General features: G+C 46.3%; 1 pseudogene; it reads right to left on the bottom strand.

Annotated features, from left to right (window-relative positions):
* Positions 1 to 5,022: 5,022 nt before the first annotated feature.
* Positions 5,023 to 15,276, bottom strand: part of LOC140596579 (transmembrane protein 19 pseudogene) — a 31,811-nt pseudogene continuing 21,557 nt past the window's right edge.

Consider the following 15,276-nt stretch of genomic DNA (forward strand, 5'->3'; position numbering starts at 1 on the left):
CGGCTATTGTGGACATCACCGCTATCGTGGTGCAGGTGTCCTAGCATTTCACTACATATCTTTGGGGTAAGTGCTCAGTAGTGCAATTGTCGGGTTTTGGGTATTTGACTTTGAGGAACCTCCAGTTTTCCAGAGTAGCGGTACCAGTTTGCATTCCCACCAACAGTGCAAGAGGGTTCCCCTTTCTCCCACAACCTCTCCAATATTTGTTGTTTCCGGTCTTGTTCATTTTCGCCATTCTCGCTGGTGTCAGGCGGTCTCATTGTGGTTTTTGACTTGTGTTTCCCTGATGGCAAGTGATAGAGCATTTTTTCACATGCCCGTTGGCCATATGTAGGTCTTTGGAGACACTTCAGGTCTTCTGCCCCTTTAGTGACTGGATGGTTTACTTGGGTGTTGAGTTTGATAAGCTCTTTATAGATCTTGGATACTAGCCCTGTATCTGATAGGTCATTTGCAAGTATCTTCCCCCATTCTGTAGGTTGTCTTTTAGTTGGTTTCTTTTGCTGTTCAGAAGCTTTTAATCTCGAAGTTCCAAGTTCATTTTTGCTTTGGTTTCCCTCACCTTTATTAGATTGGTCTTGCAAGAGGCTGTGGACAAATTCAAGGTTTTTGTCCGTTCTCTAGGATGTTGTATTCTTGTCTCACATTTAGATACTTCAGCCATTTGGAGTTTATCTTTGTGTATGGTGTAAGAATGGTCCAGTAGCATTCTTCTGCATGTGGTGGTCCAATTCTCCCAGCGCCATTTTTTTTTTTTGAAGAGTGTCATTTTTCCAGTGGATATTCTTTCCTGCTGTATCCAGTATTAGTTGACCAGAGTTGAGGGTCCATTTCTGGGTTCTGTTCCATTGATCTAGTGTCTGTGCCAGTGCTATAATGGTCTTAATGATCAGCTTTGTGATACAGCCTGAAATCAGGCATCATGATTCCCAAGCATTGGTTTTCTTCTAGATTGACTGATTTGTTGACATATGGTTGCTCATACTTTAAGAGTCTTGTATTTTTTCAGTATTGGTGATCTTTCATTCATGATTCAGTGTTTTTAAATAAGGCCAGACAAGAAAAAGGACCATTAAAGTGAAAATTTTTAAAATAGTAAAAGGGAAAAAAAAAAGGTGGAGTAGATAATAGAGTCTCCCAAAGGGGACCCTAGAGGGTGATCCTCCTGGTTTAGAATGGATTTCATTCTCTATGTTAGAAGATGCTCAAATCCAAATTTAAGTAAACCAGCAATACTCATCAACTACAAAAATGTAAAGATAGAAGAGGGGGGCAGACTGGGAAGAGACTGTAGTCTCACAGAATGAGCCAACATGGTGTTCCAATTGGTTTTGGGTGTATCTTGATCCAGGCGTTAGAAGGCATTAACTTTTATCATTGGAAAACAAAATGAGACAACCCGCCCCCCCATATCCCATGGGTCTACCAGAATTAAGCTGACTACATTGAAGGGAATCCAGAAGAGATCTATCTAAAACATGTAATTGTAGCAATATGAAAGTCCAAAAGGAAAAAGCTTAGAAACAAGTTGGTAAAATGTAGCTAAGGTGGGAAGAAAAAAATCTTGGGAATTTTTAACTTTATACAAAAAAAAGTTGTGATTAACGAAAGAGGGTGGGTTTTTTGTTCAAAATTTATTCGTGAGAGACACAAAGACACAGGCAGAGGGAGAAGCGGACTCCCTGCAAGGAGCCCAGTGTGGGACTTGATCCCAAATCCTGGGATCATGACCTGAGGTAAAGGCAGATGCTCAACTGCTGAGCCATCCAGGCATCTCCAACCCTCTTCTTTATGCTGTTTTCCCCTTCAGCCCTGGAGCTTTCCAGCGCTGCTTGTCCAGTGAGCTTGCTTTTCCTTTATTCTACTGGTAGTTCTGGGGAGGGGCCTGTTGCACGGATTCTCAGGTGTCTGTGCCTGAGAGGAGATGCCCTGCCTCTTGCCAGGTGCAGGACTCAGTATGAGCTGTTTGTCCTGTGAGGCCTTTGTTCCCTAGGTCTTGCCCCTTCCTTATGAAAGTCGAGGAGAAAAAAAAAAAATGGAGGCAGCCAGATCTCCAGAGCCAAGAGCTCCGTGTGAGTACTGAACCGGGGCCTCCTCGTCCACACTGGTCCAGATGCTCCCGGGGACAGGTGAGGATGCACCAATCTGTACAACTCGCAGGGTGCCCAGTGGCAGGAAAGCTCTTGTTTTCCTGTGCCCTCCGCATTTCCACCAGTCTCCCTGGGGGAACAGGATAGCCAGCTTTGTCCGCTTAGGTGTCCTCGGATCCAGGGCCTGTGCTCCTGGACCTACGCTCCCAGGGACCCCCTTCTCCTGAAGGGAATAGAGGACAGCCACCTCCATTGCTGGGCTCTAGGGCAAAGAGCTCTGGAGCAGGCCCATGTAACTGGCAGGCTTCTCCCAAATGTCCAGGAGGGTTGTGGTGCTCTGGCAGTATTAGAGATCAGGCCACGATTTGCTATGAGCTTTACCGAGATCAGGCCACGATTTGCTATGAGCTTTTCCTCCGGGTGCTCCTCTACTAGGGTCTTCAGGAATCTTGAAGCTTCACTGCCCCCTCCCCGAGTCTGCACTACTTCCCTGCTAAGCACTTTTCAGTCAGGGAAAGCTCAGGCATGGATTTTTTTTTTTAAGTTCCCATTTGCCCATGGCTGGGTTTTCATGCCTGGAAGCTTGTGGGGGCTTCACTTTCACCTAGGCTTGTCATGGTTCCCCCCCTTCCACTCCTTGTCAGGAGCAAAAACTGTAGCATTCCAGCTGTTCTCTTTACATCTCAGGTTGTATTCATAGGTGTTCAGGATGTTTTGAAAGTTATTTAGGGAAGTTTGTGGGAGCAGGAGTTGAGGACCCCTACACTTCCCCCATCTTGCCTTGACCACTCTAGGTACTCCATATTTGAATGGACTAGCATCCATTAGTTATAGGCCACATTGTTTCCCCCCCCCCACTAATGTTCTATAGGATACGAATGGGTTTTTCCCTTCTACTGAAAATACAAGCAGAAAAGTAGGTCAGTGGGAAACCCTGGTGGCTTTAGCTTTGCTGGTTTAGTGGTTTTACACTGGTAAATAAGTCTTAAGTTACCTGCCCAAACATGGTTAGGGCACCAAGCTGGGTTTAGACTTAAGAACCACATACAGAAACCCACTTGTATAGGTAGGAACAGCCATATTACTAGTTGAACTGGTTGGAAGCCCCACCTGGCCAGGCTTCCTAGAGCTCCAACATCAACCAAATAGGCAAGGACTTGAATGGAGACCTAGGAATTGCTTATTGGGCAATTCTTGAGTAGGTACCAGCCTCCAAGGGATTCTTTGAACCAGTGTAGGCCTAGGAGCCAGAGTCTGGGGAATGAGGTCTAGAGGAAAACAAGCTGAGTGAGTTGTACTGGCTGTGGCTTTCTCTGAACATTTTCAGCCTATTTCCTAGTGTCCTTGGAGGCCCAAGTCCCCTTCAGCTCTATACTTGTATAGACTTCTACAGAAGTCTAGAGACTTCTATAGTCTCTACCATGGTTGTCTTAAACTACACATAGTTCCGAGGATCCAGAGAGCCACTTGTGTTTTTACTACCCACGATGTGCCACACGGACAAGAGTCCTGCTCAGAAGACAGGAGAAAGCAGGATTCCATTTGCTGTTTCTGCAGCTGTAACAGAAGGTCACATGGCCTACTTTAGGACATCACCAGTGAAGCCTTTTCTTTCAGCCTCTCAACACCCGGGTCTTACCAGGCTGCAGACAAGATGAGAGAACACTTGCCATTATCTTGTTCTAGAGGCAGCAGGGATAATCATTAAGGAGTGAGGTGGTTAGGATAGTTGCCTTAGGCTCTTTGATCTTCACCTCCATCTTCAGAGGTGGGGACATGTTGAGGTGGAAGGAAAGGTGACCTCGTTTCCCTTGGAGTATCCCAGGAATCCCCCACTCCCACACCTATTTCTTAGCACGAAACACCTCCAATGCGTTTCCATCTTGAAAGATTGTACCAAGTCAACAGCAAGGCAGGGTTATAGATTTTACTAAGCCTCGGCAAATACATAGGAGTGTTCCAGTTGCTCTGTCAAAGTGAATTACTTTTTGGAAGGCCATTCCGATGTGTTCCCCTCACCACTTCACACTCTGAAGCCAGGCATGAAGCCTAGAACACGGGTTTTACTGCAGAGTGCATAGAGCGCATTTCTGTACACCAGTTGCCATATTCGACATGACAGCTTGGGGACGGTTACAGTTAGTGCAGCCCACTGAGTGTATGACACTAGAATGGATAAGCCATAGTAGGTTTATAATGAAATACCATACAGCGGTGGAGAACTGCTACAAATAATATGCAGAAGTTTCAGACAAGGGTGAAGAACTATATAGAAATGGAGTCCTGTGGTATATGAAGTTCAAAACCGTTTGTGTTTTCACTTTTTTTTTCATTTTAGTTGAGTCTGTATTGTACAGGAGAGCATAACTTAAGCTCAGAATAGAAGTCATAGCATCTTCCAATGAATTCTAGGTAGCAAACGAAAAAACTAATTACAATAGTTTTCCAGTGACTAACTATTCAGGATGCCAAAGTAAAACAGATTCCTATACAAATTTCAAAGAAAGCTAGAAAATACATTAACAAATATTGAATTCAGAATAATTTCTGCTCAGAAATCAACTAAAATGTAAGGTGCACTTTTTTAGATAGAAGATAAATCTCTTTCACTTAAAAATAATTTTTTCGTGCATTCCAATGGTCATATGAAAAAGACATATACTTTATTTTCATTCTAACCCTGAGGAAGGAAAAACAAATGTGGAGTAGCATACTAAGAACTTAAACTCCACACTTTTCACAACTGGAAATAGCAAGTAATGGAAGAAGTCCAGGACTACATTTATTCAGGCTTCCACACACATCAGTTTAAATTCCCCAAAACTAAAATTTGGGCAACTGGTACTAGTGGCATTATATTTTTAGTCCCTACACTGGTTTAAACAAAACAAAATTTGTATTTACCACGTAGGAACTTTCAGCTCAGCAATATATAGGGACATTATAGTTTCATTGCTTAAGAAGCTCTATTCAGAAGAAAAATATGAATAAGGTCTATGCACACATCTCTTTCACTACAAAGAGGTCAGCTGTTACAGGGGAGTTAATGAGAGGAAAAATGTGGAATTTCATCACAATGGAATATGGGAAGAGCTGGTATTTCCTCTTTGCCATTACAATTATTCTTCTTAGGATGAAACTTGGAATTGCAAATTTAGCTGACTTTGCCACAGTTTTCAACCTTTGTAAAGGAAAAAAAAAGTTCACTCCATGGGCCAGAAACCCCAAGCAGCAGTTGGGAGTAAGAGGGCAATAACAATGCAGTGAACCTGTTTTCTTCAGTTGTTATCAAGAATGGGTTTCCCCGCTATGTACTTCACCTCATTCGCTGGGCTGTTGACCACCATGCCTGTGCTTTCGTCTAAACCAGTAAATTGCATTGTAGCTCCTAAATATGAGTCCACAACTGATCCTAGTAATCCAGCCAGACCCCCAAATGCAATAATTGGCCACTGGGGAGCAGAAATGCCTAAATCATTAATGAAGACCAACTGTGTGAGGAAGTAGGTGATGCCCACAAAGGTACCGCCAAGTAGACTGGAGACAAGGCCCACCACTGTGACCCCTCCATTGGTCCCAACTGGAACTTTTTCCCAGGTTGTTATTAGCCTCGGCGGGCTTTTACTCAGAACCGGGCCCACTTCTGAAGCCCAGGTGTCTCCAGCAGAGCAGGCCAGTGCAGCCAAGAGAGACAGACACATCCAGGAAGCGGTGTACTGCTTGGAAAAATCTATTGGGATCTCCCCGGGGCCATTTTCTATCATGTACAGCAGGGCCAGCTCTGTGGGCACAGCCCCATTGCAGAACACCTGAACCCAATTCCTCTGCCCACCTTCTTTGTATTCTGAATCTAGAGGCTTCTTTATTTCTCCCTTCCATTTAGTGAGTTTTGAAGAAGAAAGGAAAAACATCAGCAAAGAGGTAAAAGAGCTGAAATTTGCAATGCTTAGGATAAATCCAACCACAAGCCCTCCCAAGGCCCCACTGTGGTCTAGACTTTTCTTTTTAAAGCCATTGGAGACGATCAAATCAGGAACGACGACAGAGAACAGCCAACGCCAAGGAGAAATAGGGTGTAAGTTGCCGTAGTAGGTGCTGGCGGTCAGAGACACCACCCAGAAGGCCAGGGAGATGCAGAGCGCGAGGCTCAGCAGCTCAGCAGCGCGACGTGGGCATCATCCTCAGGCACCGCGTGCACGCGCGGCCGGCGGCGTCCGACATGGGCTCGGGCCCAGGGGCCCACTCACCGGGCGGGGTCGCCGGCCTGGGGCTCGCAGGGGCGCCAAGGCCAGGCCCGCATCGCCCGCGCCGCTCCCCTCCCTGTGTTTTCACTTCTATCACTTGATAAATCTTGCCTTTGATAAGGATCAGGGGCAGCGCAAGGAATGTGTCTGGGCTTGTCAGTAATGACTTCATCTTCCTGGATCAGTTATATGCAGGGGATTCACTTTAACACTTCACCAATGCAGTAGAGTAAGGTTAGAGGAACACCACTGGAAAGTACATAGAAGTTCAGGCTCAGTCCAAGCTTTGCAAATTTGCCTCTCAAGGTTTTTGGCCAGTTCCCGGTAATTGGGTCTTTGCAATGGGGCCCTGGAGATCCGGACTTCCCCCAGGAACCTGCTGGTTACAACGGAAAACACCCTTGGCTGGGCTGACCTCAGGGAAGTGGGGTGGAATTCCTAAGGCTGCCAGAACCATTTTGCAGTTGACTTCTTCAAGTTGTTGAAACCTGTAGTGCTAAGGAAGACTTGGCCTGTCTTCCGGGAAGAGAGGTCTTGTCTACTAGTTTGCTGAAATCTAGTATTTTTCAGCAGTATTAGGAGCTTGAAAAATTGCTACTAGTTGAAAGGACAGACATCCTGTGTGACCACACAGCCAGTCATTGACGTGGTGGGACTTTCCTGGACTCTTGTCTGCTTTGGACACTGGTGATGCACCAAGGAGCAACAGTGAGGACTTGTGTTATACCCACCTCCTCAGGCCTTGTGAGCCTGCTTTCTATGGTCCAGAAGGCCCTGCAGGAGGGGACTCCAAGTTGTTGGAACTCCAAGGTCTATTGGAGCTTGGAGTATAGAGAATGCTACCTCCATGGCCCCCATCCCGGTATAGCCAGCAAGTTGCACTCCCCTCTGCTCCTAGTCTGTGCAACACTAGCTCCTATCCACCATGCTCTTCAATTCTGCTACCTTCACACCTCCATCCTCTAGCGCAGATTCAAAGATCAGTTTTATGTCTGGAACACCCTTCCTTACCTCCTCAGCCCCTTGTTTTGTGTGCTTTTGGGTCTTTGAGCTTCTGCTCCTTGCATGGATCACGGTAACAGTGTGAAGGCAGGTCTGTGTGGACCAAAGCCTGGTCACATACAAAGGAGCTCAAGAGGTTCTCCAACCAAGGCCCCCTCAACATATTAGGTTTGAATTTGAAAAAACTACTCCATATTCTTAGGGCAGAATATTCAGGGAGATACCATAATAGTGGTTAGGTCATTTGTCTAAGCTCATTAGCCATGTACACGAAGAATTAACCCCAATATTAGCTATGGGCTTTGTGGGAGAGGTTTGGTCCATGTAGGTCCATTGGTGGACAGATGTACCATCTGGTGGTATATATTCACAGCAAGGGAGGGACACTGCATGTGAGGGAGGCAGAGGGCATGTATGGAAGTCTATAGTTCTGCTCAAGTCCTGTGAACTAAAACTGCTTAAGGTTTAAAAAAAAAAAAAAAAGAAAAAAAAAGCAATGCCTAAACTACATTCACAGAATCAGGTGTCTAGAAGACTGATCAAACTTTGACAGGCCTCACAGCATTTTCTAGGTTAGTCACATTCAACCATCATTGGTCATTTCAGTAGAGGGTTCTCCGGAGACCATGTTGGAGAAGTGTCTTGAGCCAGGATTGCCTTGAAGTCTAGTAATAAAGATCGTCAACATCTCCAGTTTTGATCAAGGGTAGTGCCTATCCTCTCCACTATCCAGTCATTCAACCAGGTGAAGTCCAGAACTGAAGGCTCCTGCCCTATGTGCTGGGACAACTTCCTCCTCGATTAGACCCCAGTCCTGTGGCAGGTAGCCACCAAGCCATCCCCTAGTCTCTCCTATGTACTGGGTACATGAGTATGAGACTCTAAGGCATCCAGATATCTAAGGTGGGAGCCCTTTTGCTGACAAGAGTTGGCTCTTTCTAAAGCCACGTGGCAGTAGTTCTACAGAGACTTTTACCAAGACAGCATTAAGTTTGGTTATCTGATAGTCCCTTGCTAAAGTTAGAAACATGGAGAACGTTTTGTAGGGAGGATGACTAGAAATGTTAAGTTTCAGTAGCAAAGTTGGTACTCAGGAAAGCCCCCTGGGGAACATCTAGGTACCACTGAATGGCTGCTGGCAGTGCCCTTTGACATGTGGAGCTTCAGTCAGGATGCCAAGGTAATTCTTTCCTAGCACCAAAAAACCCTGGTTTCTACTCCAATCTTGGGTTTCACATTTTAAGTGCTTTGGGGCATCCAGATTTTAAGTAAAATGTAATAGCCAAGAAGCTAGCATATCTCAAAGATGGTCCTCCTTACAGGTCAGTATCAGGAGTACCATTTGCCAGGCTTGTTCATCTGATACAAGTCACCATGGGCTTAATTTCACACATGGGCCTAGCTTTCAACCCCCTAAGCTCCTTCCCAGGATTCCCCATCAGACATGGATTTTGGAGGATTTGTGGAAGGGGTGGGGGGCCTGCTAGGAGATGCCACTGTATTTAGAAACCATGGTGGCAGCACCATTGCCCAATTTATAACCCAACAGGAAGGGGACACCAGCTCTCCCTCAGCCCCTTCTAAACTTCCGAATAGCTCCTAAACACCAAGATACCAAGAAAACCATCAGTGCAAGGACAGCAGGAACCTGAAGCAGCATCAGTTTTAGGCTTTCTAAAAATAAGTGTGGGATGGGGAATTGTGGAGATCTAGCTGGTTTAAGGAAGATGGTGAATCACAGAATCCTCCATGTTTGGAGCACCTAGGAAATTCTAGTAGGGACCAGTAGTAGGCATTACAACACACTGAATGGCAGCTCAGAAGAGTGCTACTGGAGGAGAGCGGGGGGCGGAGGGCAGGGAGAGCAAGCACCTAGCTGCTAGTTGAAGCTATGACGTCCTGAGACCAAACCTAGAGCAGGATAGGGACCAGCTAAAGAACAGCTTGCAAAGGAGACCTGAACAAAATAGCTGGAGACTTGTCAGTCCCTGGGCCAGGTGTCAGCTGGGCCAGAAGCGCTTTAGACCTAGATCTGTCAGGGAGATTTGAAGAGGTTGAAGTCTGTTTGGGAACATTCAGACCCCAGACATTTAGGAAGGTCTTGCAAACGTGGTAAGGCACTAGTGTTAGTGGGGAAATGGTTTTCAGGATAGAGATCCTGGTTTTGTGATAAGCTCAAGGTCTAGAAGGAGTTGAAATCCCTCCAGAAGATGGTGGGGGTGAGGGGTTAGAGAGAATCCTAGAAAATAGATACATTTTTCCAGGGCAGATAACCCCCAGGGAGTGACAGATCCCTTACAGGCTTTCTACAACCGAGAAGCCCCCCCTTGAGGGACCAGGAGGACCACCAAGGTATTGGCAGAACAGATATGGCGTCCTGGCAGGACTCCCTGAACTCCCAGGTAGGCAACCAAGGGATAGTTATTCATCCAACCCAGAAAACTACCGTTTGGAGCACCAGGCACAAGATGGTTTCCAGGTTCACCATGACCTGTACAATCAGAAGCCCTGTCAGCAACATTGGACACGTTTCTCTAGGCACACTAGTATGTGAAGTCCCCAGCGAGCCGCTGGTTTCCTGACCTAGTTCTCTGGAGGCAGAGAAGAGAGAACCCAAGAAGATACTAATAAGGAAAGAAGATCCAAGATTTGTCTGGGTCCCTAAGGTAGAAACTACGGCTCCCCCAGAGCCCTGAAGACCCCAGCCTTGATAGAGACTATAGCACAGATTCACCTGGATTTCACCTCTGGAGAACAGGGAGGCCCCGGCATAGAGTGGTGTCCGGTCCTCCATTCACAGGAAACGGCACAGAATTTAGGGTAGGAGGCAGCCAGCCCTGTTCTTCGGCAGTTGTGCTCCAAACCCTTACTTCAGGCATGTTGCCTAGGAGGATAATCCCTCCATGCTTTTGATCCCCTGAAAGGGATTGCAGATAGGATCTGCTTCTCGATCCTGGAAGAGGGAAAGTTACAAATGGAATGTATTAGGAAGACGAGGGCTTGACCTTTGCAGACTGATCTACAAGGTTAGGGCAATAAGTTTAGACTTTTTGCTTCTCACCACCAGGATTTTTTTTTTTTTCTTTGAGCTCAAGTGACTGATGGAGATACTGCTTTTGACTCATTCAGGTTGAGCAATTCCCCTAATACTTTTCATCCCTTCATTCCTTAAGACCTTAAAGCCACCTGTGGCTCGTAAAAGCCAAGAAGGCTACTTCACCAGCTGTGCTAAGAATGGAGGAATCCGTTAGAATAGGGAGTCGGCTTTGTAGGTTTTTCCTGTCCCCCCCCCATTTGTAGCTTTAATACAGTCCATGCTGCACAACTTCAGCGGCAGTACTTCCAGCCCATGTTAGTGGGACCACCTCCCCTCGGAGGTCCCTAGTGTTGGGGTCTACTCTTGGACTCCATTCTCAGTACAAGCAGATCTTGTGAAGCTATTTTTTCCCCCTGACTGCTTGGCCATAGGCAGTTTGGGTTTTGTAGTTTCAAGAAGCAGGTACTTAAAACTCATCCCAAGAATGGAACAGCAGTCCATCTGTACGTTCCTGATCAGCACTTGTGAGGTAACCTGGTTGATGAAAACCTTGCTGCTCACTCCCTCACCCCCTAGAAGAGCTCCTGGCCTAAAATCTTTTATTCTGATTTCCTCACCCCACCTTCCTGCCTAGAAGACCATCCCAATTTTGTACAGATCCTCGGAGCAGCTCTCTACTTGTGTGGAATAGCTGCCTATTCATGAATGGGTTAGTAAAGCCAGTTAGAGCAAACAAAAAGTGTGGTCTGTGTATACCGCAGAATATTTCTCAGTCACTAGAGACGACAAATACCATTTGCTTCGATGTGGTTGGAACTGGAGGGTATTATGCCGAGTGAAATAAGTCAATTGGAGAAGGACAGACATTACATGGTATCATTCATTTGGGGGAATAGTGAAAGGGAATAAAGGGGAAAGGAGGGGGAAAAAAAAAGGAAATATCAGAAAGGGAGACAACATGAGACTCCTAACTCTGGGAAACAAACTAGGGGTTGTAGAAAGGGAGGTGGGCAGGGAGTGGGGTGACTGGATGACGGGCACTGAGGGGGCAACTTGATGGGACGAGCACTGGGTGTTATGCTAGATGTTGGCAAGTTGAACTCCAATAGAAGACAAACAAAAACAAAAACCCACCAGAAGCTGGGTGAGTCACTCTCAACTAAAGCCCTCATTTGAGGAAGAGCCACAGCTGGGCTCCGGAAGTTAGCTATCAGGATAGAGGGTTGAACAAGATCCTTTCATTTTAAAGCCTGGTCCTGATAACCCTCCATCACAAAAGGTACGCTCCTAGTACTATACAGGAGGATACTATGCTCACAAAGAGCCTCATTTTCAGAGCTGTCCTGGGATGGCACTGGAGATCTCTTGGGCTCAAGTTCTTGAAAGGAACTTGCTGCCTTGAAAGGAAGCTTCAAGGGAAGGCATAGTCACCTCCAAAATCCAGTCACAGGGCTAGGCTTTGATGGATGCCAGGTCATCTGGGACCCAAGCTAAATGCCTGTAGGGATCTTCTATCCATTTAAGTAGATCTTAATTCAAAAGTATCCTCCAAAGCACAGCTGGTACAAATATGGCCACATGCAGTATTTGTCAGACTGTCCCCTAATTGACATTAGGCCTTAGGGCTATAGTAGAAAGGCCAGCTAGACGTCAGCGCTCTGGACCCTGATATTAGGGAAAATGCTCTGAATGTGGTTACTCCGTGAAAGCACCCAGGATTCAGAGCTGTTATTTTTAAGCAGGCAGTTGCCTACTGGGCACACACGCTGGTCACATTTAACTCCATGTTCAATTTAGTCAACACCTAGAGCTTCATACCAGTGTCCTGTCCTGTTGTGCATGTTATGGGAATACTACATTTTTCAGGTCAGGAATCTGGGAGAGCTCCCCACCGCTCCTCTTCACAAGTAGCAGAGGTAGGGGGCAAGTGTAGTGTCTTGATATAGATGACAGAACCTGTTTCCTTAGCTCGGGTCTTTAAGTCTGGTCAAGTTCATTAGGCATGGACCAAGACCGACCGCAGGATTTGGTAGTGTACAGCTGATAGCCACCCCAACTTCCACAGCTCACCAGGGGACTTTAGGATTGGCTAGGATGAACCCCGTAAGACCTGGAAGTTCAGTGGTCCTTACTTGGCTTTAAACTTCATTGCCAATCTCCAACCACACCTGTCAGGAAGAACATGGATGCTCTTATCTGGAGGCTTTTCAATAGGCCCTTGCCTTCTTAGGAAGGCTTAAATAGGCTTATTCATGAGAAGGAGGCAGAGACAAGCAGAGGGAGAAGCAGGCTCCTTGCAAGGAGCCTGATGCAGGGCTCAATCCCTGGATCTGGGACACAGGATCACACCCAGAGCTGAAGGCAGATGCCCAACTACTGAGCCACCCAGTCACCCCCTAACGGAGCCCTCTGTCTCGCTGAAAGTAGACTAGAAATTGCTAACCTTTTCTGCAATCAGCTGTTCATTTTATTGCTGCAGTATAGTCCGAGCCCAGGGTCCAACACTGGGTATTTGGGCCAACCTTTGCTAGTTTTTACCACTTGAATTCAGTAAAGACTTTCCCTTTACAAAGCGAATTCTTATTAGATACTAGGCTACACTCAAGCCCAGAACTGTAGAGCCAGAGGAACAGTTCTTGGGAGTCCCTGAAGATCTTCAAACAGCAGTTAAAGAAAACTCAAGACCAGACAAACCACGGGTAAGGAAAGCAGAAACAAGGGAGCCTGAAACTTCAGGCAAACCCAATCCGTGGAGATCTGAGAACATCTAAGGGGGTACCCTGAGTGCAAACTTGAGTGCAAACTTGCTCAGTCCAGTATTCTGCTCCTGTTTGGAGGCCTTCTAAACTTTGCCAGGAGTATAGTCTAGCTGTGACTCATTCATCTGGAGCCCGACCAGATGGATTCATCTTAGAAGCAACCACTATTCTGAAACTGAACATAGTTCAGGGCAGATCCCCATGTCAGAGGCCCTCAACAAAACCCTGTGCTTAGGAGATCTGGTTTTGTACTCCAGGATCTGGAAAAGCACTCAGTTGAGTTTCAGAGTATTCTTATGGACCTAATACTCAAGTATTTTGAGAAGCTCCCCACACCCCCGCTTGGGAGGAGACGGCACAAGCTGCTCTACATCTGAGCCTGTACAAGCGTACCTTGGGTCCTTACACGCTTAAGAAAAAGTTTGTGGCAACCCTGCACGGAGTGCATTTCCACGTGCCATTTCCACGGGAAGCACGGAGACTGCTCAAGCCATTCCAGTTTTCAACTCCGTGATATTATACAGGATTCCAAAAAGTGTATGTTTGTCCAGCCAGGTAGCCTCTCCTGTATGAATGCAAAAAAAAAAAAAAAAAAAAAAAAAAAAAGAAAGAAAAAGAAAAAAAAGCTTAATTCTTTGCAAAAACATAAAACAAAAGAAAACAAAACAAAAAACCCACAAACCAGTCTCTCACAAATATTTTTATTATTGAATTTATTGCTTCTTTGAAAACCTAGAGGGGGAAAAAAAAAAAAACCCTTACCTTCCAGGCACGCTTCCTGCTTTTGCTATTAGTCAAGTATAGATGCTGCAGTGTTATTAATTTTAACAATATTTCAGCCTGGCTTAATTTGGCTGCCTTTTTGGTTCAAGGTGAGACCCCGGAGGGGGCGGGGGTTGGGAATCATCAAGCCAGTCCCAAAGCCTGTTTCTGGAGGCCGGCATTTGATCTGTTACAAGCCTCTCCTACCCTCCTGTGGCTTTGCTTTATACTCTCTCAGAACAATGCCTTCTCTGTGGCCCACTTTTGCTGCCCATTCTCAGGTCTGGGTCATTTGGCGCCTCCGATGGGTCAGGGTGTTGGGGTCCTGAGAGTCCCTGGTGACTCGCAAAAGTAAGACCTCATCCGAGCCTTTCCTCAGAACGAGAGTCCCAAATGGCCTAAGTTTTGTCAGCACACAGGAAGCTTCTGTTCTTTTAGGATTTGTGCCCAGATCAGGTCTACCATCTTGAATACTGTGCCTTCAGGGAGATTCTTAACCTCCAGGCAGGTTACCCCCAAGGAGGGTGTAATTGAGCCTTGTTCCATGAGGCGGACAGTGTGGAGCCACAACAAAGCGGCTCTCCTCCAGGCCGCTGCCCCTCGGTGCCTTAGGCCTGCTCCTCAGACCTCTCTACTGTGGTGTGGCTAACTGGTGACTGGAAGCAATTCGGCTCCGCTTCTCACTTGTTCTTAGATCTTAGTGCCCCTGACTGCTGCAAGGCCATATTATCAGTGTTTACTTTTTTGGGGTAGTATAGAAGCTTTTTGCCACCCCCAAGCTCGAGGGAGCAACAGGTGCTAATGAGCAGTGCCCCCACCTCACCCCCTGCCCTCCAACAACACACACCCACACAGAGTCATATACACAAGACATTTAAAGGATTCTGAAACAAAACCAGAGGAGCAGTGTGAGTTCGAGGAGCCCTAACAGAGTATATACAATTTTCATGAAAACCTGCCAGAGGCTAAGAAGCAGCAGAGCATTGTGAACCAACACTAGACTGTCGTAGCCAGCTTTCAAAGGAATTGCAATGCTTCACCCTGGATCTGTTCCTCGGCAGCAGGTTCGAGAACCCAAAATGTGGCCTCCTCTAGCATGTAATCAGTATTTCTGCTGCATCTGAATACAAAGTGGTTGGCTTTGTCTCAGACCGAACTTAATGTAGCCTCACATGATTCTCCCCCACCTGGCTCCGGGAAGACTGCTCCTGGCTTAATAGAAAATGAAGATAAAATAATGCTCCAGATGTCTCCAAATAAAAATGTTCCATTTAAAAAAAACAAAACAAAACGGGAGTCTATCTGTGCCATTTCCACTCCCTCCTATACCATTCGTCTCTGCAGCACATTTTGATAGTTCATGAGATTTCATAATTATG

The sequence above is a fragment of the Vulpes vulpes genome, unplaced genomic scaffold (genome assembly GCF_048418805.1).
Source record: "Vulpes vulpes isolate BD-2025 unplaced genomic scaffold, VulVul3 Bu000000738, whole genome shotgun sequence".
Taxonomy (NCBI): domain Eukaryota; kingdom Metazoa; phylum Chordata; class Mammalia; order Carnivora; family Canidae; genus Vulpes; species Vulpes vulpes.